This window comes from Halictus rubicundus, chromosome 15, assembly GCF_050948215.1.
Source record: "Halictus rubicundus isolate RS-2024b chromosome 15, iyHalRubi1_principal, whole genome shotgun sequence".
NCBI classification, from domain to species: Eukaryota; Metazoa; Arthropoda; class Insecta; order Hymenoptera; family Halictidae; genus Halictus; species Halictus rubicundus.
In genome coordinates this window covers 3620597-3646469 of record NC_135163.1, presented here as the reverse complement: position 1 = coordinate 3646469, position 25873 = coordinate 3620597, and the positions used below count along the sequence as shown (strand labels likewise).

The following is a 25873-nucleotide window of genomic DNA, read 5'->3' as shown; positions in this document are numbered from 1 at the left end:
TTCATCTCGACACCGTGAAATATTTTTTAAACCTTCGCGGGCAACCAGGGTCCACTGTGAAATTCGCTCTTGAATTTATTTCTTTTCAATATTTATTTTTTCCCATTAGTGCTTCAAACATTTGACATTCCCACGATTATACATTAAAATAGGGCCTCCAATGCGTATTTCAGAATTTTTTTAGATTTTCTGAAGGTCTAGAACAGTCAAAAATATAAAATAAAAATTGCTCGACTAAAATCGTTTGAATAAAAGTTGCTCGGTATAGAGGGTGACTTAAAAGTTAATTTTTGAAGGTGACTCTTAAAATCTGCAAAATTCATTGAAATGTCAAAGAAGGGAAATCTCTAAAAAATCAATTGGATATTTTTGAGTACGTTTCCGAGAGGAATATTTGCACCGTAATCCGCGTTCCGATAAAAACGTTCAGTGAACACGAAGTTCGAAGCCTTCGAGCGAGAACAGATAAAGGTGTACAGTGTACAGGCTATAGACTCTGTCCCAGTTCCAAGACTCCTCGTATCGGTTGCCTTCTAGTGGTTACGCTATGATTATTCTCTAAGGTTTCATCGATGAATCTACGGAATTTCTCCACGACCCGTCCTTACATCTCAAGAAAGGTTCCAACTTCACCGTGTCGAATCGATTCAGTGTATCGACGATTTCTTTCCACAACGATAGGTGAAACTAATTTTTGTGTCCGCCATGTAGGACGAACAGTGTTGAAATTTTGCCTGTTCAACCCACCGTTGAACATAGATACGTTGCTAAACAATGCTTATACATGTATATCAGAGTAAATTACTGCAGAGTAAATGTACATGTTTATACACACACACAAAAATGTTTGGAGAGAAAGTTACGTTATGTTTGGAGGGCCACAGTCTGGATGAAGGTCATCTGAAGGTCATATTTTCCTAGATCTCACGAACAGTATTGTTTTTCTTTAAATGGAAGGGCCTACCTTTTGTAGGGTGAATCGATAGACTAACAAATTCTGCGTACGAATGTACAGTGATTTCTCTATATATGTCGCCAAGGTTTGGATGATATACGTCGCGGGGGGCTCCGTGAGGGAAACTCCGAAAGACCTCGGACACCGAGGAGTGTAAACAAAACACCCGTGCTGTTGACATATATCGAAAATTGTGTGCATTGACCTTTATATGTCCTTCGTGTAGTAGTTAGCGTGATATTATCGAGACAAAATGACGTATGTCCTTATCATATTCAAATTGAGGGACATCAGTGCAAGCACCTAGGAAGCTTCCCAGGAGGAATTATACACATTAATAATTTTGCATTATTGTTGCATTTCACAAATCCGTGCAAGCCCGTGTCCAAGGTATTCATGATGAATCTTCTCCGGAAATCAAGTTTATATCTATTTGGACTATAATATTTTCGAATCGGACATGCAGTCGGGCGCAAAGGGACGACGTAATGAGCGACGATCATACCATATGGCAATTTGACTAAGTACAAGGTTTAATCGATTGCGTTCGCCATTACAGCAAACATCATCGGCCGGAACCGCGCGCCAATTAGTTAAATTCAGAGAGAGTCGCTAAAGGAATACGGATCAAAAGGACGATCCCCGGCTGTCTCGAGTAATCCAGCGCCGGTTTGATTTCATCTGCGAGCATCAAGATCTCGCGAAACACCGCACGTGGTTCAGGATCCAGCTCCCATCCCACGGCTTACGTCGTGACAAATGGCAGGGTTCCGCGATAACGCCGCCCAAGGTCCTCGATCCGTATCTCCCGGTCGATCGATCGATCGATTTCAATTCGAATCCTTGGTACGTGAGCCGCGCCGCCGACCCGATCCGACGTTGCCCGATGCAACCGGAATACAAATTGTCCAGCATTTACTCCTGAACATCGAAGAATCCAATGTCGACTTGAACATTTCCCCGTTTACTCTTCCCCCGGAACTAATTAACTCCATCTCTGGAACCGTGTACGAAAATAAAACTGCACGGTCTTTGTTAAATATTTCAATGGTCTCGGTCGCGTTGAGTAGAATATTAAGTCGATTGTTGCTCGAGGGCGTGCACAGCTTTATTTATCAAATTTTTTTAACGCATTTTTGAAGACATTTCTCGCGGATTGATTAGTCTTTCTGTGACATTCGATCGATTCAATCGCGTTGGCAATGACGAATTAATACTCCGGGCCAAAATAGACCCGGGTTCTGTCGTTGAAGAGTTAGAGAAGCGAGTAGTGTTTCGTGAAAAATATTCAACTGGTATTAGGCGAATTGACGAGCAATTTGTTATACCATTTATCGAATTACCATTTCTGGTATAAATCAAGACAATTGTATTTTGGGAAATATTTCATCCGAGCGTCAACAGAGTAAATACAAGACCAGATACGATAAAGCTGTTCAGCGTGTGCCCGTACGGGCAGCGATCATCTTGCCCCGGGCATACGCAGACCGGCGGGCACGAAGCCACGCCCCTGCGGGCAATGCAGTATGTCTTGTCACAAAACGCAAGGTCACAGCTACGTGGTCAGCTACGGCTGTGCTATGGTCTACCCCCACTCCGCTAAGTCACTTGCCCGTAGCTGAGCCCACGGGCATCGGCGGGCACCCTTGCCCGCTAATAAACACGTTTAGCAGTTCTGTGACAAAGCAAAGAAAAATGGAAAAATATATTAAAAATATCTATGAGAACGAAGACATGACTTTGTAGACATTTCGGCCACTGTAGATATCGTTTCAACTTTGTGTCGTGCTCCCCCCGCGGTCATCGCACACGCCAAGCATTACGATATTATCGCGGCGCGATCCTCTTTCCTGAGTGATGGGTCCCGCTGTCTCGTAAAACCTCCTCCCTTCGTCCGTTAGATCTCAATATCTGGCCGGTCATATTTCCAGCCCGGGGAGATTTATTTCTGGCTTGCTAGCCTACGATTCCGTGCTTCCATTCGTGACGAGTTTCTTTCTCCTGACTCGAGGCTCATCTTCTTTCCCGAACCGACAGGCAGAGAGAAATTGGTTAAATCGTGTGTGCGAATGTCCCTTATGAAATTCCTGACATACGCATATTACGTTCAAACATATTTGTACAGTTGTCATTTCGGAGAATCTACAGTGGATACGAAAAGTACTTGAAATTGTGAGAATTGAACTATGACAATTCCGTGGAACAAAATACAACAATAAGAAATTTGAACTCATTTTGAAGCTCCCGAAGCATTTACTCCCGAAACTTCAGCTTCGGAGACCAAATATGTCGTACTTTTTTTTATGTAATCATATAGATTTTGACGAGAAAACTTCAAAAATGCAATTTTTAAAACGCGGAGTTCACTCGTTCAAAAGTTATACAGTAGTTTTTGACGGGTCGCCATGTTGGTACGTACTCAGCGTACAATACGTCATTTATTTTCGACGTTTATGTGAATGGCGCAAAGATTGTTTGGCACTTAATATGCCAGTACTTTTTGGAGCCGGTATACACCGGGTGGGCAATTTTCATTCGGTTGTTCCCCAGCGACGTGCCAATGAATTCGATATTCTTCCCGGGGCGATTTCACGCGGTCGACGGGAAACATTCAGCAGGAACGAATCTCGGTATCATTAATTGCGTATCCCCGTGTGATCCGCGTGCGCACGCGCTTGATAGTGAACACCTCGGACGATAAGGGAGTTGCCGGTGTACGTATTGGAAAATATGCGAGCGAATCTCTCTCTAATAATTAATGCCGGTTGATTTCCCGTGCAGTTCGACGAACGATAATGTATGAGTGGTTCAACGAAAATCAGAGCCGACGTTATCATTCTCACGGCTTATTATCGTTCGAGGTATTGCGGGTTGCGAGTTCGTCGTGTAATTAACTGATCCACGCAGCGATAAGCGAATCGCTGACCGCTTTGCGCTCTTGGAAATTTATAAAATCGTTCGTTTTTTTCTTTTTCTCTTCACTGCACTCGCTCACTGGGATTTTCATCGCGGCGAAAAAAATCGCGGCCAGTGATGAAGGGCAGCGTCGAATGCTTCTCTAATTGAAGTACAGTCACTCGCAATAACATTCAGATTCTCCTTAAAAAACGATAACTTTTTAATTAAGAAATGAGAAATTAGAATAGAATTAGTGGTAAGCAGATTATGTAGCTATGCAGATTAGCGATTCCTCACGAATTTCTATGACCTTGAAATATGTTGTCAAGGTCATCATTTTGAACAAATTTTCCTATGCATGCTACCGTCGCTGGGCTTTTTTAGATATTCGCACGAACGATTTTTTATTTCAATTTCTCAATAACAAATGCAGGTCGTATGGTCCGATATTAAAAAGTTATTCCTTTTTAAGAGTGTCCAGACATTATTACGAATGACTGTGTAACATACTGAGTACAGTGTACTCTCGATATATGTCAACAAAACGGCCAGCGTCATTTATCGTCCAGGAGACGTACCCGAGCAGTGTTATGTTTACACTTTTGAGTGTTCAAGGTCTCTCGAACGTCGTGACCCCTACCCCACGGTAGTGGGGATAATTCCGCGACGTTTATAATCCAGGTCTTGACGACATATATAGAGAAATCGCTGTACTTCTATCGAATACAGAGTTAAATCAGTTGACGAACACCATTTTGTATTTAATGATGTTACAGAATGTGAGGTATTTCTGTAATTTGTATTTAAGAGCTCATAGAATACAGAATACGTATTGTCATTTTCAGAGAAAATTGGGCTTACACTGATTGGCTTCTGAGCCCTCCACATGTTCAACACTGAAAGAGAAATGTTCCCTCTGTAACGTCGCGCAGCTCAAGGAATACATACAGTGAGATGCCGAAAAGGAACCGGAACAATCCTCTTCGACCTAATTAGATAACTCGATGTGACAACGGTGCTGCCTCGTAGGCGAAGAAAGAACAGTGGTTTCGAGCAGGTAAGAGAATATACGTCGTGCTTTACCTCTAATTCTGTCACCTTTAATTACTTTTCTCATTTTGGTTAATGAAGTTGTGGATTTTTACTGATTGCATGCAGAAGGAAATAACTTTAATCGCAAAGTATTTTTTCGCAGTCTAAAACAAACGTGTTTAATTATTACTTACATTTTTTTGAAACTGTGAGGATTGATACTTTTTTTTTTTAACAAGTTTCCTTTAATACTTAGAAGTGTGTTCAGAACATAAAAGTGGAGTTAACTATCCATGGCCTGATTTAATTTTTTACTCCGGAAAGCTCGTATAGAAATTGTGGCGCTTACAAACTGCTTTTTAAGCAATTTTCAAATAAAAGACTTCCTCTGTGGAAAAGTCGGGGTCACCCAATTTGAAAACGCGAACATCAAAGGTTCCAACAGAAATTTCCGCTCAGGGACGCAGAGGAGTATGTACTATTGAATTTGTTGATGACGGGGGTTAAAATGGGACGCTAACAAGAGTGCAAAATCGCGGGTGTCAACAAGAAAATATCGTAACCAATTTCTGTCGCTTTTAAGACACATTTTCTCGCATTTATTGATAATAAAAATACACTTATAATCAAAGTACACTTCATTTATCAGAATTGGCAACACAAAATTTTAGTTTTCCCTTTATTCCAAAAACCGTCCGTCGTACGAAAAAATTAATACAACGTAAAAGATGCATCCTGTATAAATCTATAAGTTTTGACTGACAACATTACTTGATATAATCTAGGAGACACAGTGTTTACTCTATATATGTCGGAAATGTCTAGCTGATAAAAGTCCCAAAACTGTATATCCCGCGAGAGGCCATGAACCGAGGCCTCTAGAGCTTTACTGTCCTTTTAAACGTTAGGTGTGGATCAAAATAGTGGACGATACATGTCCCTGCGTAGACCCGTGTTTTGGACATATATCGAGTAAGCACAGTAATCGAGAAAAATCGACTTCGTGAGTATACAAATGAATCATTTCGCACAGATGATTTTTTAATTGATTGCAACCATTCTGTGAGGTGCTGCAAAGAAATTTCAAAATTCGAGGATAGAAGCCGGCGTGGTGGGGATATTAAAACGCGAGTAAGTATAATCGATCGAGGAGGCTAGTTCTCTCGACCGCATTCAAATTTACAACTGGCGGGGGAAGCAAGGAATTCGACGGGATTCCCTCTTATCGTGTTGGAGCGGAGAAGATATAACGGGGCGCGGGGGTCGAGGAAACGAACGGTAATAAGAATTCCGATTCCCACCCGTTTCATTTCGAGTCCGACGAGAAGAGATCCGTCTTGAAATTGTGGATGCTGGCAGATCGTTTTTTCGATAGCTCGGTGAAATGGTCTGACAAAAAGGGAACCGGACGGGGTGGAGCGGGGGTGGGGGCGAGGGGAGGAAAACGAGTCGTGAAGGGAACGGATAAAGCTGGAGGATTTGACCGGAATCTCGAAGGTCCGGGACACCGGGGGCTCTGTAATAGAGAAGAAAAAGAAAATGTCATTTACCGGGGACGCTTAGAACTTAGGCGAGGAGCGTGTCGCGGCAAAAATTCGTATACGCGAAAAATCTCGTGCCGTGGAGCTCTCTCTCTCTCTCTCTCTCTCTCTCTCTCTCTCTCCCTCTCTCGGTGAGTCGCAATAACGTTGTCGATTTTATTCAGTGATTTTTATCGAACCGGTCCGGGGGAGTAGGGTCAGGGGGCCGCCGCGTCGTGTAAAGCAATTTCAGAACTCGATTAATCAAAGAGCAATTTTCGACGGGATACGCGGGAACTATTAATCACGCCGGTATTACGTTTACCTTGGAATTTCGGGATTGTTCCGGTTCCAGCCTGATGGGAATCGACGTTGCAGTCGAAATCCTTCCGCTCTATATTAGATCCAGTTTCCAAGCTTCTTCCTGCTAGCTAATTGAAAATAAAGAACGCGATTGGAGCAGACGGTGAGGAAGGAATCTCACGTGCTTCCACGAGTCTCGATTACGATAAGAATCTTCGCTCAGTCTTATCCAATTTTCTCTCTATACGCTCTGCATACTCATGTCACCAGCCCGTCATGGGGCTTTCAGTAGCCCGCAGCACGGATTTCGATAAATAATCTCCTGGAATTCATTCGAAAATCTTTCATTTTTAGAATGTTCTACGAAGAGCTACCCCTAATATTCGCCGTGTACAATAATTTATAAATTCATACTGTTTCAATCTTACACTGGGATTTGAAAGAACAGACAATGCATTTGTGGAAAACAGTGCAGGAACAATAGTACAGTGTTTACTCGATATATGTCCAAAACACGGGTCTAGTCAGGGACATATATCGGCCAGGAGATACTATTCCAGGGATATATATCGGCCAGGATATTCTTTGATCCACGCCGAATGTAGAAAAGCACAGCGAAGCTCTAGGGGCCTCGGTTCATGGCCCTTCACGTGGTATACCCTGCGACAGTGGGGATAGTTCTGGGACTTTTATCGGCTACGCATTTGCGACATATATCGAGAAAAGACTGTACTTGTAACGCGAAGTAGTGATATGAGGGCGTGTAGATACCTACAAGTTCCTCTGTGCTATCTTCTCGTGGACGAGGAATACTTGTACAGTATTTACACGATTTATGTCAAAAACACGGGTCTAGCCACGGACATATATCGGCTAGGAGATATTATTCTTTGATCCCCGCGACCTTTCGTCCTCGGGGACAAGCTCTTTCTCCTTGGCACCTCACGGGGCATATCCTGCGGCAGTGGGGATAGTCCTGGGACTTTTATCGGCTAGGCATATGCGACATATATCAAGAAAAGACTGTACTTGTAACGCGAAGTAGGGATGTCAGAGGGTGTAGATATTTAAAAGTTCCTCTGTGCCATCTTCTCGTGGACTAGGAATACTTGTACAGTATTTACACGATATATGTCAAAAACACGAGTCTAGCCACGGACATATATCGGCTAGGAGATAGTATTCTTTGATAAGGACAGCGAAGCTCTAGAGGCCTCGGTTCGTGGCTCCCCATGGGGTATACCCCGTGGCAGTGGGGATACTTCTGGGACTTTTATCGACTAGATATTTACGACATATATCGAGAATAGATTGTATTTGTAACACGAAGTAGGGATATCAGGGGGTGTAGATACCTTCAAGTTCTTCTGTGCCATCTTCTCGTGGACGAGGAATATTTGTACAGTGTTTACTCGATAAGTGTCAAAAACACGGGTCTAGCCACGGACATATATCGGCCAGGAGATACTATTCTTCGATCCACGCGACCTTGCATCGGCGACCGAGTGGGGATAGTTCTTTATCAGCTAGGCATTTGGGACATATATGGAGTAAACAGAGAAGTGAGGCGTGTGTCCGAAGAGGAGACTAATTTCTCAATTAAGTCCCGGATCAGCCAGTGTCCGCAAGAATGAAGCGTCAGTTTGATTGATACTCTGGAGAGCAGACGCATTAAATCTGGTCCCATTGTTAGCTAGAGGAACTTGTAGCTAGCCGGAACAGACGCAGACAGGTACGGGGTACGTTAAGGAACGTAGTGCGTGGACTCGTCGAGGAAGCGATGATTAATTACGGTATGGGGAGATGGGCATTGTACTAACTCGCGATCGCCGACAGGCCGGTCCCCCGTTTTCGCGTATCAGCGGTGCAATAAAACACGTCGGCCCTTTCATTGTCGGTTGTACTACGCTCACGGTGTCCTCCTGTCCAGTCGGCCGGACGCGCACCGTCGCAGCTCCTCCATTCTGATTCGAGGCTGACCGGTCGATTAGCTAGGCACACAGGCTTTGCCAAGGCGATAAAGTCAGCCCTGTAGCATGATTTATTTCCTTGATGGAGAACAAAGGCAGCCGGAGGTATTGAACTCGCCAGGATCATTGAATTACCAGGAATTATTGGAAAGCGGAATGGGGACTGTCTTCGTTGATCATGCGGGACGGGAAGTTGGATCAGGTTTGATAGACTGGCCAGAGTTTCGGCCTTCGAAACACCTCGTTCCCGTGCACTGCAATACCACCCGATAAGTGCAGGTATCGACGAATAAAACGTTGAAATTTGCAATTGCACGAAGCAGGGATCAACTTAAGATTAATCCGTTTCTTTGACCCTTCAACCTGGTAGACGTAATGGAAGATTAATACAAATTTTTACCGTAATTTGTAATAATTTAAATAATTTAAATAATTTAAGTTTATATTTACACGTTAAATAATTATTAGGGTAAATTCGAGCGGGGCCGCAACGGCCACGATAGTTCACTTAAGGGTTGAACAGTATTGTCTTAAAATTGGTGGGGGTGAGTATCAATTTATGTACTCTGAACTGACCTAAATTATAGTGTAAGGTGTAAACTTGTTTATCAAGTAACTGATAATAATTATCAATGTCTGTGTGAAACATACAGAGTCACGCGTCGGTGTTAATAAATGTTTACGGAATTTTTAGGAAAACGTGCAACGCTTCACAATCCTGGTGCGACGGGTTGAACCAAGAAAATAGAAGACATGTTCGTTTCCACACAATGCTCGATATACAGTGGATTCTCGATATAAGTGAACAACACGGGTCTTGCCAGCGACATGTATCACCCAGGAGACATACCTCGCGACGAGGACATATACCCCGCGGTAGTGGGGATAGTTCCGCGACATTTATCATCCAGGCCTGGGCGACATATACAGAGAAATCAACTGTATGTACTTCATCATACATATACGACCACGAGGACATATACCCCGCGGTAGTGGGGATAGTTCCGCGACATTTATCATCCAGGCCTGGGCGACATATATAGAGAAATCGCTGTATGTACTTCATCATACATATACGACCACGAGGACATATACCCCGCGGTAGTGGGGATAGTTCCGCGACATTTATCATCCAGGCCTGGGCGACATATATAGAGAAATCGCTGTATGTACTTCATCATATATATACGACCACGAGGACATATACCCCGCGGTAGTAGGGACAGTTCCGCGACATTTATCATCCAGGCCTGGGCGACATATATAGAGAAATCGCTGTATGTACTTCATCATACATATACGACCACGAGGACATATACCCCGCGGTAGTGGGGATAGTTCCGCGACATTTATCATCCAGGCCTGGGCGACATATATAGAGAAATCACTGTATGTACTTCATCATATATATACGACCACGAGGACATATACCCCGCGGTAGTGGGGATAGTTCCGCGACATTTATCATCCAGGCCTGGGCGACATATATAGAGAAATCACTGTATGTACTTCATCATATATATACGACCACGAGGACATATACCCCGCGGTAGTGGGGATAGTTCCGCGACATTTATCATCCAGGCCTGGGCGACATATATAGAGAAATCACTGTATGTACTTCATCATATATATACGACCACGAGGACATATACCCCGCGGTAGTGGGGATAGTTCCGCGACATTTATCATCCATGCCTGGGCGACATATATAGAGAAATCACTGTATGTACTTCTGTTTCGCTTCTAGTGGTTTTTATTCGAGTGTCCCGTCGTTGAGCGGTTCAACATCAAAATAGACTCGGCTCCATTGAGCGCAGCTCGATCGAAGAACACTCCGTATAATAAACTATTCTCCCGATCCGGCGAGTGCTCATAAGAGTTTTCCGTTTGTGTGTGACGGGAGTCGGTCGGCTGACTGCGGCTTTTGCTTGTGTGTGTGCGGAACGTGGCCGGATAGGGGGGAATGCGGGCAATTGCGGGTTAAATGAGCGCAACGCTCCATAAAAATAAGCTCGCGGGCCGCGTCGGTAATAATTCTCGCCGGAGAAGTTCAATCGACGGCCGCCCGTTGCACAACGTCAATTTTCGACGTGCATTTGCAGGGCGCTCGAGCCGCGCGCGCGGTTTTGAAATGTAAATTTGCCGTGGGTAACAAGTGCGAGCGAGGAATTAGGCCGCTACGGAACCGCCGCGCGTTGCACCCACGCGGTCAGAAAAACGCTCGCGATTCGTTACCGTTCCATCCCCCCACCCCCACCCCGCGAACTCTCTCACTGCCAGGTTTTTTCTTTCGCGAAGAAGGAATTAGCGGAGGCAGACGTAATTTTCCGTGCTGCCTGTTGTTTCGCGACTACAGTCGGCGGCCATGTGCAAGTAGTGTTCAGTGGTTTTCTTGGAAATAATAAACATTAGAAAAAAATGATAGAGAAAAAAATAATATATGTCTTTTCCGAGCAACGTGATGGCGTGTGTAATATTTTTGAGTTCGCGCTATTTTATTTGTAATGGCTAGGGGTGTGCGGGTACCCGAGAATTTTGAGATTCCCGAAAATTTCGATTTCCCTTTAGGGAATCCCGATTATTTCGAGAATCTCGAAATTTTCGAGAACCCGTCCCGAACCCGAAAAATTGAAGGTGACCTTCAATTTTTTCGACGGCATATGTCATCTATTTGTTTTTTATATCATATGAGAACGTGTGTCAAGGCAAAGATTCATTCGTATACTACACGATGACCTTCAACGGTTGTTTACACCGCTGATATTCAAGTTGTCCGCCACGGAAGCGTCAGCTCAAAAGACAATAAACATAAACGACCTTGAATTCTTAGAATTAACCGGAACATTACTTGCACTTTGTAAACGAAGGTGCAAACTTTCCAGGAGGCTACGAGTCATTCGGAATGTAAAATATGATTTGCACTAAAGCAAATGGCCGCCACGAGAGTGTGGCTGCACGAACGCTGAGCGCGCACGCCCGCTCTCTGTGCACACTGTGTACTCTCATTAAAGAAATAATTTGGAAGGGAAATATTTGCAGCGAATGTTGAATAGCTAATTAAAGGCATCCCGCCCTTAATTATGTACCCTTTACAGAGCCTCGAAACTGTTGTAATATTGATTTCGGGTTTCCAACACATTGAACGCCACGTGAGTATATCTCGCTAGTATTGTGTTTGGTCAAGAGGTTGCGTAAGTTAAATATAACTCCGACCGTGGACTGGACTCTGTGTTCTGTGAGTTGGATGCGCTTCGCATGTACTATTGAACGCGAGTCACTTTCAGGCACCTTCCGCATGGTCTCCCGGAGTTGCATGTTACAGTGTGAGTCACTGCTGAAATCGTACACTGTGTATAAAACTATGATTCTTGTTGTAAAAAAGTTTAAAGTTACTCAACCGACATTGATGAAATTTTCAGAATCGACACAGATCCACAAAACGTATTTCTGAAATTTTAGGCGCACATAAAAAAGTTGTAAAAAACCTCCAGTATTTTCTCTGCAATTTTTCTCACAATTTTTCCGCCTCACATGGTAAACTAATTGTTCTAACTTCTCAAAGAGAATCCAAGTCGTATGTAGTCCAATATGAAATCAGTACAGTATTTTAAAAATTTTAGGTGCATATGAAAAGGTTGTAAAAGACCTCCAGTATTTTCTCTGCAATTTTGTCAAAATTACTTTCCCAAGTCACGTGGTAAACTAATAGTTCTAACTTCTCAAAGAGAATCCAAGTCGTATATAGTCCAATATGAAATCAGTACAGTATTTTAAAAATTTTAGGTGCATATGAAAAGGTTGTAAAAGACCTCCAGTATTTTCTCTGCAATTTTGTCAAAATTACTTTCCCAAGTCACGTGGTAAACTAATAGTTCTAACTTCTCAAAGAGAATCCAAGTCGTATATAGTCCAATATGAAAAAATTACAGTATTTAAAAAATTTTAGGTACATATAAAAAGGTTGTGAAAGACCTCCAGTATTTTCTCTGCAATTTTTCTCAAAATTCTCCCACCTCACATGGTAAACTAATTGTCCTAACTTCTCAAAGAGAATCCAAGTCGTATGTAGTCTATTATGAAAAAATTACAGTATTTAAAAAATTTTAGGTACATATAAAAAGGTTGTAAAAGACCTCCAGTATTTTCTCTGCAATTTTTCTCAAAATTTTCCCACCTCACATGGTAAACTAATTGTCCTAACTTCTCAAAGAGAATCCAAGTCGTATATAGTCCAATATGAAAAAATTACAGTATTTAAAAAATTTTAGGTGCATATAAAGAGGTTATAAAAGACCTCCAGTATTTTCTCTGCAATTTTTCTCGAAATTTTCCCACGTCACGTGCCAAACTAATTGTCCTAACTTCTCAAAGAGAATCCAAGTGGTATATAGTCCAATATGAAATCAGTACAGTATTTACTCGATATATGTCAAAAACTCGGATCTATCCAGGGACATATATCGGCAAGGAGATACTATTCTTTGACAAGGATAGCGAAGCTTGTAGGCCTCGGTTCTTGGCCCCTCACGGAGTATACCTCGCTGCAGTGGGGATAGTTCCGTGACTTTTATCGACTAGGCGTTTGGGACATATATAGAGTAAACACTGTAATCGTCTTTCTAAGAGTGTCCGAATATTAATTGGCGTGCCTTGATATGAACACTGTGTTCGAGCACAGAATATTCGAAGACGCAGAAAGGAAAATCAAGGGAAGCCATGGTCCAGCATAGCGCATTGGATTAATTCCTATATATCGTTCAACAAGTTCGATATTTTTTCCTGGTTTGCTAATCGGAACGATCAAGGAGACTCTCTCCCGATCGACTATTAATCCCGCTCGCAAACCGAACGCTGGGAGGTCCCGGGTAATTTCAGCGGCCTCTTAAAATTCAATCAAACTTTATGCATCGCGAGCACGCTGTCGTCGTTATGTACTATCCGCCGAATTTCATTCCCGCATAGAATTACCGACTTAAATCTCGAATGCAGGAAAACCAGGTCGTGCATCGACCACGTTTCGAACCTCCACTGTCCGTCGGAGCTAGTCCGTGACATACTCACACTCGCTATGCGATAGCGATCTCCGTAGGTCGAAGGAGGGCCCCGACTGGGTTTTCGATCGCGTGAGCCTCGCGATCGCGATCGTACCGATGCGAGCGGCGCGCGTTTATGATCATGCGATGCCGGACGATCTCTCGTGAATCGATGCTCGCTCGGGCTACCAGATTTTTCAGTGTGAGACCACGGTCACGCGCGTCTCGAGCGTATTTCAGTTTTTATTAGGCGCTCCCAATGCGGTCGCACGAACGTTCTCACCTTGACAGGCGTGCATCTGTTTATGGTCGGACACGGTGGATCCGAAAACCACTTGAACACTTAAATATAAATTTAATTTCAATATACGAATTATCATCTAGATACGCATGTAATATATTTTATTAAATTCTAAATTGAATGGACTAATTCTGCCAAAATAGTTCAAATTTATTTTTATGAGAAAGAAAAATGGTCGCGTTAGGCCTTCGCAGTGTACGTTATAAGTAGACTGCGGATTTTATGCATTTATGACAAAAATGGGTAGGCACAATTTAAAACAGTGGACATATTAAAAAGATTTAAGGACACCAGCGTATTGGTTTTAGCTTACTAAAACAATTAACACGTTGAACGCCACGTCAGCCACATGTGGCTGACGGAATTATTTGTGCAGGTTTTAAAATGAATTTTTACGTTGATATATTCATTGTACTAAAGTTAATTAGGATCTGTAACATGCAAGAAAGTTGGAGGATTACTCAGTATCGTACATTTAATTTTTTGCAATTTAACTAACTTTGATTTTATGGAATTTTTGGGGTTTCTAGTTTGGCGCTCAAAGTGTTAAAAGAAGTAAGAAATTTTTGCAATCAATGCAAATATTTTTTATTTTGCATAAAGATCCGCAGTCTAGTTATAAGGCACACACGCTGCCTTTAAACTAAATTTTTAATTTTAAAGTTTAAAAGTAGAAATCGCTTGTCATTCGAATATTTTTTAGAGACGCGTTTGCCCATCGCCAATCAGCTGTGGCAAGATTATTTAAAGCATAGCGAGCATAGTTATGAGGGTCGGTTCGCGCGCATTCGTTGCACGATGCAGCGGTCGTGTAATGGTCGAGTGTGCGGTGCATTAAATCGCGCGCGAGTGCAGCCTCGAGCATCCGCGGTTTCTTCGGGATGCATGGAGGCTGGTGGCCGGCAGTAAGAATTTTACCGTCTCGTAAAACAGAAATCCGTCGCGCGATGAATTTCATTAGTCCAGCAGCTGCGCGTTGCTCGTGTTCCCAGGGTGAATTGCGCAACCGTGCGCCGACAGAATTCGTTCTTTGTAAGTGTCGAATCCGATTAAATCGCCGCCGTGCCGCCTTAAATCGGATTCATCGGTGAACCGGTGGACCGGCGCGGCTCTTGGCCCGGGATAACCGTTAATGTTATTCGGTAAATTTACTTGTTTCGCGAATCACGATCGCCTCAAAGCGGACTCGGCGCCGCAACGCGCCGCGTTCAGGCGAGGCCGGGATTTAACTTGGCGAAACTGTTTAGAGCGGCCCGCGCGGTTCCTCGCGCGCAACGTTTGGATTTCGGCTTGCACAGAGTTCGCTGCGGATACGATGAAAATTCAATTACTTCCTTCAGGCCTTCCGGAGAACGTTTCTCTTTCGAACGTCTCGAATCAGGCGCGGAAAGCGCAAGAAACGCTTTCGAAGCGTGCCGCGGATTTTCCGAGTTGGAGGTTAATTGTTTGCGACTCTTATTTGCAGAAGAACCTTCACGTTCGTTTCACTTTCTGAAACGCGCTGCAAATTAGGCTCCATCGACTCCCCACGCCCAGCCACTCGTTCCGTGCACCAAAACGGATTTTCAGTCGCAAACAAAAAGGAAACTGCAATCATTACAGGACAATTTAGATGAGTCTAACAGGTAGTAGAAGAAAATTTCCTGATTCGGGGAGAATTGTTTAATTGATCATAGATTCTATATAAATGTAAGGAAATTTTTGAAATTTTGCTTTCATTGCTTCTGCCACGATTTTCGTTCATAACTCCTTAACGCAGAAGGAAAGGAAAAAGTGACTTCACCTCAGGAATCATCCCTTTCAAGGAAGTACAGAGATTTCTCTATATATGTCGCCAAGGCCTGGACGATAAACGTCGCGGAATTATCCCCACTACCGCGGGGGATACTCCGTGAGGGGCCGCGAAGCTCGAGAGGCCTCGGACGCCGAATAGTGTAAACATAACACAGCTCAGGCATGTCTCCTGGACGATTCATGACACTGGCCAGACCCGTGTTGTTGACAAGTATCGAGAATTCACTATACATATTTTTGGGACAGCCTGTATAATGAAAATAACGCTGGACGAGGTATTGTACAGACTATCTAATTATTGCAACGCTGTTCCGAAAGATTAGTGTTGGTCGCATCGAATATTTCATTTAACGGTTGTTAGCCGATTTAACGATGAAAGCTTCGAGATCGTGTTCCTGAGATATATAGTCCGCGTTTCTTCTATCTTCGGTTTTGGACGGGCCAGAAGAAGCTCGGCGAGATAACAACGATGAAGTGTGCAACGTAATCAAGCTAGTTAGCTCCGGATTTTGAAACGGGAGAGCCCGTGCCAATCGACACCTTCCGACGGTCTTTTTAAATTAACGAGACGTGCTTTACGGTAACCCCATACGATACGTTACCGCGACGTTCGAACCAACCTCTAGTTTGTATTATTAATCAAAAAATTTAAACGTCCACAACCTTCTCGAACATCGTTAAAATATTCAAATATATCCAGGAAGATTATGCATGTTCACTCAACTACGAAATATTCGCTGACACGTATCTGTAAGACGCATTTATGAATTTTTTAGTACAGGCCCACATAAAAGAATTGGGGAAAGTTAATCCTTTAATATTTTTTTCTCGATTTCATCAAAATTTCTTTTCCACGTGACCCAATGGACGCTATAGAGTTTCTTAAAACTGATGCCGCTGAATAATTTAATTCTAATCAATTTATTAATACTAAAATCATTTAGATTATCGTCTAAGGTAAATAAATACGTTATGAAGGAAGTGATCATTGTTATTAATAACGCTGTGATTGCTTTTATGAATGAAATCGTCGAAACTGGTGCGAAACGCACAAAATTCGCGTGGCAGTCGCCGTGTTAATAAAAAAAAAATTAAGCGTGCAGAAAATAATAGAGATTAATGTCTTCTTAAAAAAAGAAAGTACACACCCAGTCAGTGCGCACCAATAATGCACACATAAAAAAACGTCCAGATTAACATTCCAAAATCCTTCAAAGTTCAAAAAGATTATTAACACGTCAAGTGCCAAAAATCAATCCCAGAGATTCTCACAAAATCAGTGTAATTTAATTAACGAAAACCGAAACTAGAAATTTAAAATGTATTATAGGCGATGCTGTTGTCTTAACCCTTCTGAATTTTAAAGATCCTAATAAAATTCGGTTTATCTGGATATGTCACAATAAAAATGAATTTCTAAACCTAGTCAAACATCACTATCAGTCATACGTGACTGACGTGGCAGTTAACGTGTCAAAGACCCTTCCGAGAACGCGCAAAAGTGTTAAATAACATACAAACGTTTACACAACTCAGCGTACATGTGATTAGAATGACGAGTTGACGAGGAAAGAAACGCGCGAGCACGCAGTCGGCTCGCTAAGTGGCCGTTCCGCGCGTAAGAGCGTCTAGAGCCCCGAAAGCGTGCTTTTATCGAACGACCACCGAAATTCGAAGCCGCAGCACGTCGCTCTCGCCGAGTGTCTTCGCTCGACTTTTCCTCGTTTTCTTTTCCCTGTCTTTTCTTGTCTTTTCTCGCGTTTTCTTCTTTCTTTTTCTCCGCGGGCCGCTCGACACTGTGTCCCGGTTAGAGTTGAGATGAAAAAGTGTGTCGGCGAAAATTTCGCCGCCGAACGGAAGTCGGTCTCGTTTTCGCGTTGCATAGCTCGCAAGACGTTTCCGGAATCACGGTGTGCACACCGACACCGAAGAAGTTTCGCCCGCGGATTATCGCTTACACGAATTCCGCTCGTGCCTCGCGCCCCGCAAGTTTGTTCACGTGTCGCGGCTCTTTAAACCCCCACCCCCCACCCCTACCCTCGGCTCCGAAGCGAACGAAAATGGCCTGTTCACCAAACGATCCGGAAAGCAGATAAAGCTACCGAGGCTTGCCGTTGCGGCATAAAGCGCATACATGCATGCTGCATGTATCGCTGAAATATTTTCGTCGGGTGCATCACACGGGAGAGCCTCCGAACGGTTTATGAGAAATTGACGATCGAGTGTACTCCTCGATATTTAGTACGCTGCCCCGCTATTTTTATATTTGTTTAGCGTCCAATCACGGTTTACGGTTTACAGGTCGTTAACCACTCGTTTCATTCTGCTTTATTTAATGAAAATTAAATTCTTGTTTCTTTTAGTTAACCCTTCCACCGCGTCGCACAGTAAAATTGGGCAAAATCAACAAATTTAACACTAAACCTACCAAACACAAAACATTTAAAAGTGAAACGCCTTATAGGAGGGAGGGGATTGAATTTACTTAAACTTTGTACAATTCAATAGTTTCCTATGAAAACGTTTTTATAATTTCAATAATTGAGGAAAATAGAGTCATTTTGACCGTGGCAGGTTTAGTGTTAAGTGGCACTTAACATAAGTGTCTAGCATAAGTGACCATTTTGCATTACTTTATCAAAATCACGAGAACGCGCTACCCACATTTTTAGAAATATTTTTAAAACAACGCATACCCAGAGAAATAAAATTTGCTGAATAATTTCTCATGCATGCATCCTTAGAATCTCAGTAATTTTAAATTAAAAATACTATTATAGAACCCGTCATTTTTGGTCCCGTAAACCTAGTGTTAAAAAAAGAACAAATATTTCTACGAAAACTCCCTCTCACAAAAATTAAAATTATATTATATTTTTTTTTCAATATTTTGAATTTCGTGGATAATAAATTCGTGGATAAAAATTAATTCTGTTGCTGCTTTACATCCGCATATACGTGCAAGCCCGAAAGACAATTGCACTTGCAACATGTAAAATTTTATATCCAATCTCCCCCCGTTCACCCATCCACACATGCTTTCGCCCGCGCTATTATTCACATTTTTTATTCGTTTCTTTATTCTCTACTTCTCTCAGACATGTTGTTACTTCTTTTGCTTTTCTCCTGCAACCGACTACGTTTTCGACTTTCGCACCTTGCGCCTCGAAGTCTACATTTCAGCAGCATACGTTCTTACATTCACCTTCCAGCCTCGCATAATTCGCAGCCCCTTTCCAATATTTATTCTAGCACGCTGCGTTTCCATATCTCGCCACCAAACTCTATTTTCCTTCTTGTCTATGCACGGGTATTTCACCTGTGCACGTGAAGGGTACTCCGGGGCTAAACCGTGATTTTCTTCGTTTCGCGTTGTCATGTGCGACTGATTTTCATCGTGCGTCATGATTTTATGCGGGAAACTCTTTCTCTCAAACCGAGAAAGCAAACACATGCTGCCTTAGGAAATTCTGCGTCCTTCACTCTCTCACAAGCGAAGTTATCAATTCATATGGAACCCATTTGTATTTCACCTAACCTTTTAAGGGGAAGAAACATTGATTGCGTGCGCGAGGAAATTTTTAAAGCTGAACATCGGTACTTTGACTGCCATATCAACCATATGTGGGTGACGGAATTATTCGTCCGGATTTCAAAATGAATTTTTACGTTAATATACTCCTCGTGCCAAATTTGATTGCGATCTGTAAAATGCGAGTAAGTTGGAGGACTACTCAATACCATAATTTTTTTCAATTTTTATTTCATTCAATAACTTACTTCGATATTATGGAATTTTTTAGGTTTCTAGTTTGGCAGTCAAAGTGTTATAAGGGGAAGAAAGTATAATTTAAAAGGTAATAATTGTAAATTCGCGGTACAGTGAATTCTCGATATATGTCAACGACGCGTTGCCAGCGTCATATATCGTCCAGGAGACATACCCGAGCCCTGCTATGTTTACCGGGGAGTATCGAGCTTTGTGTGCCCTCGCGGGGTACATCCCGCGGTGGTGGGGATAACTCCGCGACGTTTATCATCGAGGCGTTTGCGACAAATATCGAGAAATGACTGTATTGTAATTTGTCGGCGTACCAGGTAAGCGTTCCGTCGGATAACACCTCGTTTAATTAGCTCGCTGGTGCGGACATTTTACGACAGGTCGGCCGTCGTAACATAGATCTGGATAGCATCGCGGGCCGTTTAAAGCAAGCTCGTTTTAATTTAATTGAATAATCCGGTAAGTCGATTAATTTAAATAAAACCGGCGAATCGTCCGCGCTACGATGTAATACGAAACGAAAACGTTTGCATACGAAACAACAATCTCTACCGTTTTCCCGTTCGGATCGTCGAGGTCTGACATTAAATTTTACTTAAACTCCGGAAGTAGGGTAATGCGTTCGCGGAGCAGTAGCTCAATAAGACGGCGAACATAGGAGGTAGTAATGTCGTTCCCGACGAAATTTCCGATGGAAAATCGTCGGGTAGGGCCGTACGAAATTTATCCGAGGCCGAGAGCCTACCCCCGGCACAATCTCCGGAAAGTGTTCGCCGTTATGGCGCCCGTGTAGCCCTGTATCCGAAAGGGAGTTTATCTGAAAGTGCACGCCGGTTGGCCTCGCGTGATGCCAATAAATATATCTTTCGTTTTCGGGTCATTGATTTTTAAGAAATACGCTCTGCAGAATATATCGACGCGAGGCTGCTCCCGGGCGACACAGAAAACCGACTCTCGACGCGCGTTGACACTTTTCTTGAACCACTTCTGAGAAATGCTATGCTCGCTCCTGACAGACTGAACTAGAAGAAGGAACGAAACGGGAACGCCTCGTTTAACCCATGCCGAGCTGCCGCGTTCCATATACAGCGTTCGGTTCATTAAAAATAATTTACCGACGTACTTGTTCGGGTCTAGTGGCAGTGACTCAGATTGGAGTCGAACAGATGGTATAAACCAATGCTGTCAAAATAATTCATAAATTATTTCTTTGTATCTTTCATGGTGATCTTAAAACCATTCTTAACCTGTTAACCGAGCGGGACGTATAAATACGTCAAACGTTAACAATATCGGGTACGGGTAGGACATATGAATACGTCCTTTTCTATTTGTTTGTAATTTTGTATTCTCCTTTGTGCTTTATATATAAATAAACGAAAAAATATATATTTCATAGTCTTTTCATTTATTTTAAGCATAAATTAAAAAAAAATAATATGAAATTACATATATATATATATATATATATATATATATATATATATATATATATTCATTTATTGTTCCCCTCAGGGTTACAATCCTATTACATCTCATCTCCTTCCACTCGCAACATCGCATACCCCTAGTTACACCGATAGAGAGAGAGAGAGCTACTTGTCGCTTTTCAATATCATACGCATAATAACCTAAAAAAAAAAACGGACCTAAAAATATAAAATAATAACAATATATCAAAATAAAATAAAATATAACAAATCAACTATAACGCTCGCCATACCGCTCGCCATAAATACAATATAATAAAATAAAATAAAATACATTTAATCTATTACATTATGTAAAATAAATAAATAAAATAAAATAAATAACTGCCGTAAATTTGTCATCAGCAACATGAAATTACATCCTCCGTCACGTATTTACACGTCCTAGTGAAAGAGTTCGCGCCCCTTATTTGCTGCGTAATTAAAAAGGGAATTCCCCGGTTAACAGGTTAATTCCATAAAATTCTGATCGCTTCACAGTGAATTCTCGGTATATGTCAGCAACACGAGTCTTGACGTCATTTATCGTGCAGGAGTGATTCAGACAGCGATGCTCGGCGACTTAGGTGTCTCGAGCTTCTCGGCCCCTCACAGGGTATACGCCGCGGCGGTGGGGATAAATCCGCGACGTTTATCATCCAGGCCTTGGCGACATATATAGAGAAATCAGTGTATTCAAATGTATGGAATGTTCTATTATTTCGTGCGGCACCGTAGACCGGAAGACCCCCTTAAGCAGTGAAGCGTTTCCACCAGGAGGAACTTGCACGCTTTACATCATGCCGAGAGTTCGAAAAGTTTGGAGACTTTCGAGCCCGGGCGAACAGCTCGGGACGATATATCACGGGCGCGGTGCCTCGTATCAATTGAAATGATTCCATCGGCCCAGGCGATTTACGAGTTCACGGAGTGGATTCTTCGGGTCGCAATATTTTCGCAAACACTCGAATAATCATCGACGTCACAGCCCCCGAGGCGGCGGGACACACGGGGCACAAAACGATTCTCTTAAGTAGTCGGGCGTACCTGTCGAGAGAACTTGTACGGCCCCGTAGCACGCCCGTGAGTTTCAAAAGTTTAAAGACTTTCGAGATCGAGCGAGTGGCCTCTCGAAGTAGGTTGACGTCGTCGGGGGTGGGGGGGGAGGAGGAGGGTGCAACGTCAAATCGAACAGGCCACGAAACTACGAGATGTCGAGTGGCCGTGGAACGAAACTGTTCAATTAAACGGACAAGATGCACGGGATCGAGGATCGTGACGTCGCCGGTGAATTTCACGAGGAAAGTGCTCTGTCCCCCGATCGGAACGGAAAGCCCGTAGATGTTTGGAGCACGTAGACCGGCTCGCGATTAATCACGGAAAAAGTTTATCGGTAGGGGGGTTTGAAACAACGCTTCGGAGTAGGAGGGCTATTAATCTGAAGTTGATGAACCCAGCCGGGCCGGGTCGGGTCGGGTCGGGCCGGGCCGAGCCGATTCTCGCGACTTTCGAATCGGAGAACCGTGCTCTCCTTCTCCGTCGAGATTCGTCTTTCGTCGCCGACGTAATTAAAGGGACCGAGTCCTCCTCCTCGGACGAGCGAAAACAAAATGTGACGGTTTCGAGGGAAAAAGTTTCGCCTTATCGTTTCTCTCCCTCGCGATCCCCTTTTCCGTTCTGTCTTTTATTTGCCCGTTCCAACCCGATCATTCTTCTAACCGGATTCCGGATCGCCGTATCTGTTTCCATTTTTATTCCTCCGGCCGAAGAACGGTCGAGAGAGAGAGAGAGCGAGTTTCTCGTCTAATCGAAAAATTTCTCGATAACCGGCGGGAGGCCGACGCGGACGAGCCGAGGCACGTACGATTTAATTGAACGATCCCGATCAAACGAAGAATTAATTCCGAGCGACGACGAGCCGACATCGCGGGCGTACCTTGAACGTAAGCCGATCGAGCCCCGAGTCCGTTGATAACGCCGACACAATGGACACCGCCAGGCTATTCTACCGAGCGGAATTTATAGGACGGTATTGGACGACGAAAATATTTGTCGCTGGCTACGATTAAAATTATTCCGTCGAGCTCCGGGCGATCCAAGAATCGGCGAAATTGAAGCGAGGAGCACGAACAATCGCGCGGACTCTCTCGGAAACGATTTTTTTTTTCCTTTTTTCTTCGTTTTTTTTTTTTTTTTGTTTCAGTCGAATTGCAACCCAGTTCTGCGTAAAATAAATGCGTACTCCGGCACGTAGACGGGGAAAATGTGCCGAATAAAAACTGCATTTTTCGAGGTTCGTCGTTCTTCTTCGATCTCGAATGTTCCTGTCACGGAATTGTTGTTTAAATATTTTTCTAACGTTCTCCACTTCAACACTCGCGAGACTAATCGCTAATCTTATGGCAATCATACATTCTTGCATTTATAATGCACATCTATTAATTTTTTTCAGAATGTTTAGCTTCGAAACCCAATTTCAAGAAATAAAAGAAATTATGAGGAAGTTATGAGATAATACGTTTATATTTTTAGAATTTTAGCATCTCGTTATGGTTGTTAACCCTAGAGTGGTCGCGCCCGGTCTCACAGACCGACTTTATTGACTCAGAACCGAAGGAGAGATTGTTTATTCATGAATATGTAATAATGTCCATTATTGTACTTCTATTCCTTCTGAATTAAAAACAATGCATTATATGTGTCTTGTTATTTGAACCCAGTGACATTTTTAGTGAGAAATAAGGTTTGTGATATCAAGACCACGGGCGTTACGAAAATTCGCGCGACCACCCTAGGGTTAACATATAATTTTTTCAGATTTTTCATAGTGGGGCACATAGTATAATAAAAGAAATCAAAAACCGCTATTCATATGAATATGATATTTGTACGGGCATGGAAAAGTTAAGAAATAGCTGTTTGCTATTTTTGTAACCATGTGCCCCCACTATGAAAAATCTGAAAAAATTATAACTAAAACTGTAAAAACATCTGTATCTCCTAACTTCTACAAGAAATCGGCAGTTAAAAATTTCATTTATTTCTTAAAATTCGGATTCGAAGCTAAAAATTCTGAAAAAATTCATAGATGTGTATTGTAAAAGCTAAAATACGCCTGATTTTTTTCATAATTTTCGATTGAAGAGGATAAAAGAAATTACCTGATTTTCTTCGTCACCCTGTTACTAACCCCCGTGTCGACATACAGGGTTGAAAATTGGCACAAAGTATTTTCTTCGGATAAGCTATCGAATGGCCCATTGTGCAAATTCAATTTGGGGACACTTTTGACCTCCTCATCCGGCTGCTCAAAGTTTCTTTCAAGCAATCCGCTGTTTTCAGTTAGGTTCGTTTGTTGTGGTAAGTGCAGTCGCGTCGGAAAGTTCAAAATCGTCTGGCCAGAATAAAATCCGCAAGATGGTGAAACTGAAATGTTTACAGCCACTTGGCGGATAACTGCGAGTGCTACACAGTTTCGCCGAGGGAAACTTTTAAATCAGAGTGAAAAGGGTAGAAGATTCGCTTAAAATTCCAGGACTTATTCCGTCCTATTCCCCGTTCGGCTATTAACGGTAGCAGAAAAAGCTGGTTAATGTTATTTATTCAGGACTGGGCGCGCGCGGCGCAACCGTGGAAGCCAGATTAGAAGATAAATAATCGCGCCATTACGGCGGACGGTATTCGCGAATTAACCCAGAAATTCAGCGAGCGGATCACCGGCGAGATTGAAACGATCGTAACTCGGTCGGCGGAAGAAGCAATTCGTTCGCAATCGTCTATTTCTATTTCATTCATCGGCGGCAGACTGTATCGCGAGCACGAGTGCAGCACACGTTACATTTCCTACCGTGGCGCATCCGGCCCGCCGCAAACCCGCGCCGAAAGAATTCGTCGTTCGTCTTCGTGTATGAGAACGATCAATCGTGCCTCCAGGTTTTCCCCTTTTCTTCCCTTAAGTGGCTCCGTACGCCGAGGAATTTGTTCCCGGTTGTACCAGAGAACTACGAAACTCTTCCACAGTCAAAGAATACCGCTCGCGCTCAAACCGGCAGAAGAAAGTACAGGAAAGCTCCGTGATTTTTCTCGTTGGTACTGTCGCTCACGACGATCCGACCACGCAAAGAACGCGTTGTCAACTAAAGACACTTCATACCGTTCACTACATTGCCTGTTACCTGAAATATTTTTCTTGAAATAAAATATTCTAGATCGGAAGAAATGTTTGGCTTCTCGAGTTAAAGTAGCTCCGAGTGCAAAGGGTTAGAAAGTTAATCCCTACAACTCTTTAACGAACGACTACAGTGAATTCTCTATATATGTCGCCAAAGCCTGGATGACAAACGTCGCGGAATTATCCCCACCACCGCGGGGTATACCCCGTGAGGGACCGAGAAGCTCGAGACACCTAAGTCGCCGAGTATCGCTGTCCTTTACTACGTTTCGCACGGATCAAAGAATCACTCCTGGAAGATAATTGACATCAAGACCCGTGTTGCTGACATATATCGAGAATTCAGTGTATTCAAATCGGGAAAACGAGCAGGCCAATCACAACCGTCACATTTTTCGAAATTAGAACGTTGTTGTTTCGCAGTGTGGATTACAGCATCATCCTGCTGAGAAGTATAATTGTTGTCTGCAAAGAATATCGCGGATTAGTCTAATTGGTCATCAAGTAATTTCATCTATTTTTTTTTTCTTGCTATTTGTACTGCTTTGTAAGCAATTTATTTCACTTGTATCATGGTATTCTATATATAGTATATTCTATAGTATATTCTATAGTATATTCTATAGTATATTCTATAGTATAT

General features: G+C 42.8%; 1 protein-coding gene across 2 annotated transcripts in view; it reads left to right on the top strand.

The window, feature by feature from the left end:
• Positions 1–25873, top strand: part of LOC143361776 (zwei Ig domain protein zig-8) — a 134278-nt gene that overhangs the window by 43211 nt on the left and 65194 nt on the right. For both annotated transcript variants that reach the window (XM_076801407.1, XM_076801408.1), the window contains exon 2: positions 4699–4910. The gene's annotated coding sequence lies outside the window, so the exon portion shown is untranslated. The remainder of the gene's footprint in view (positions 1–4698; positions 4911–25873) is intronic.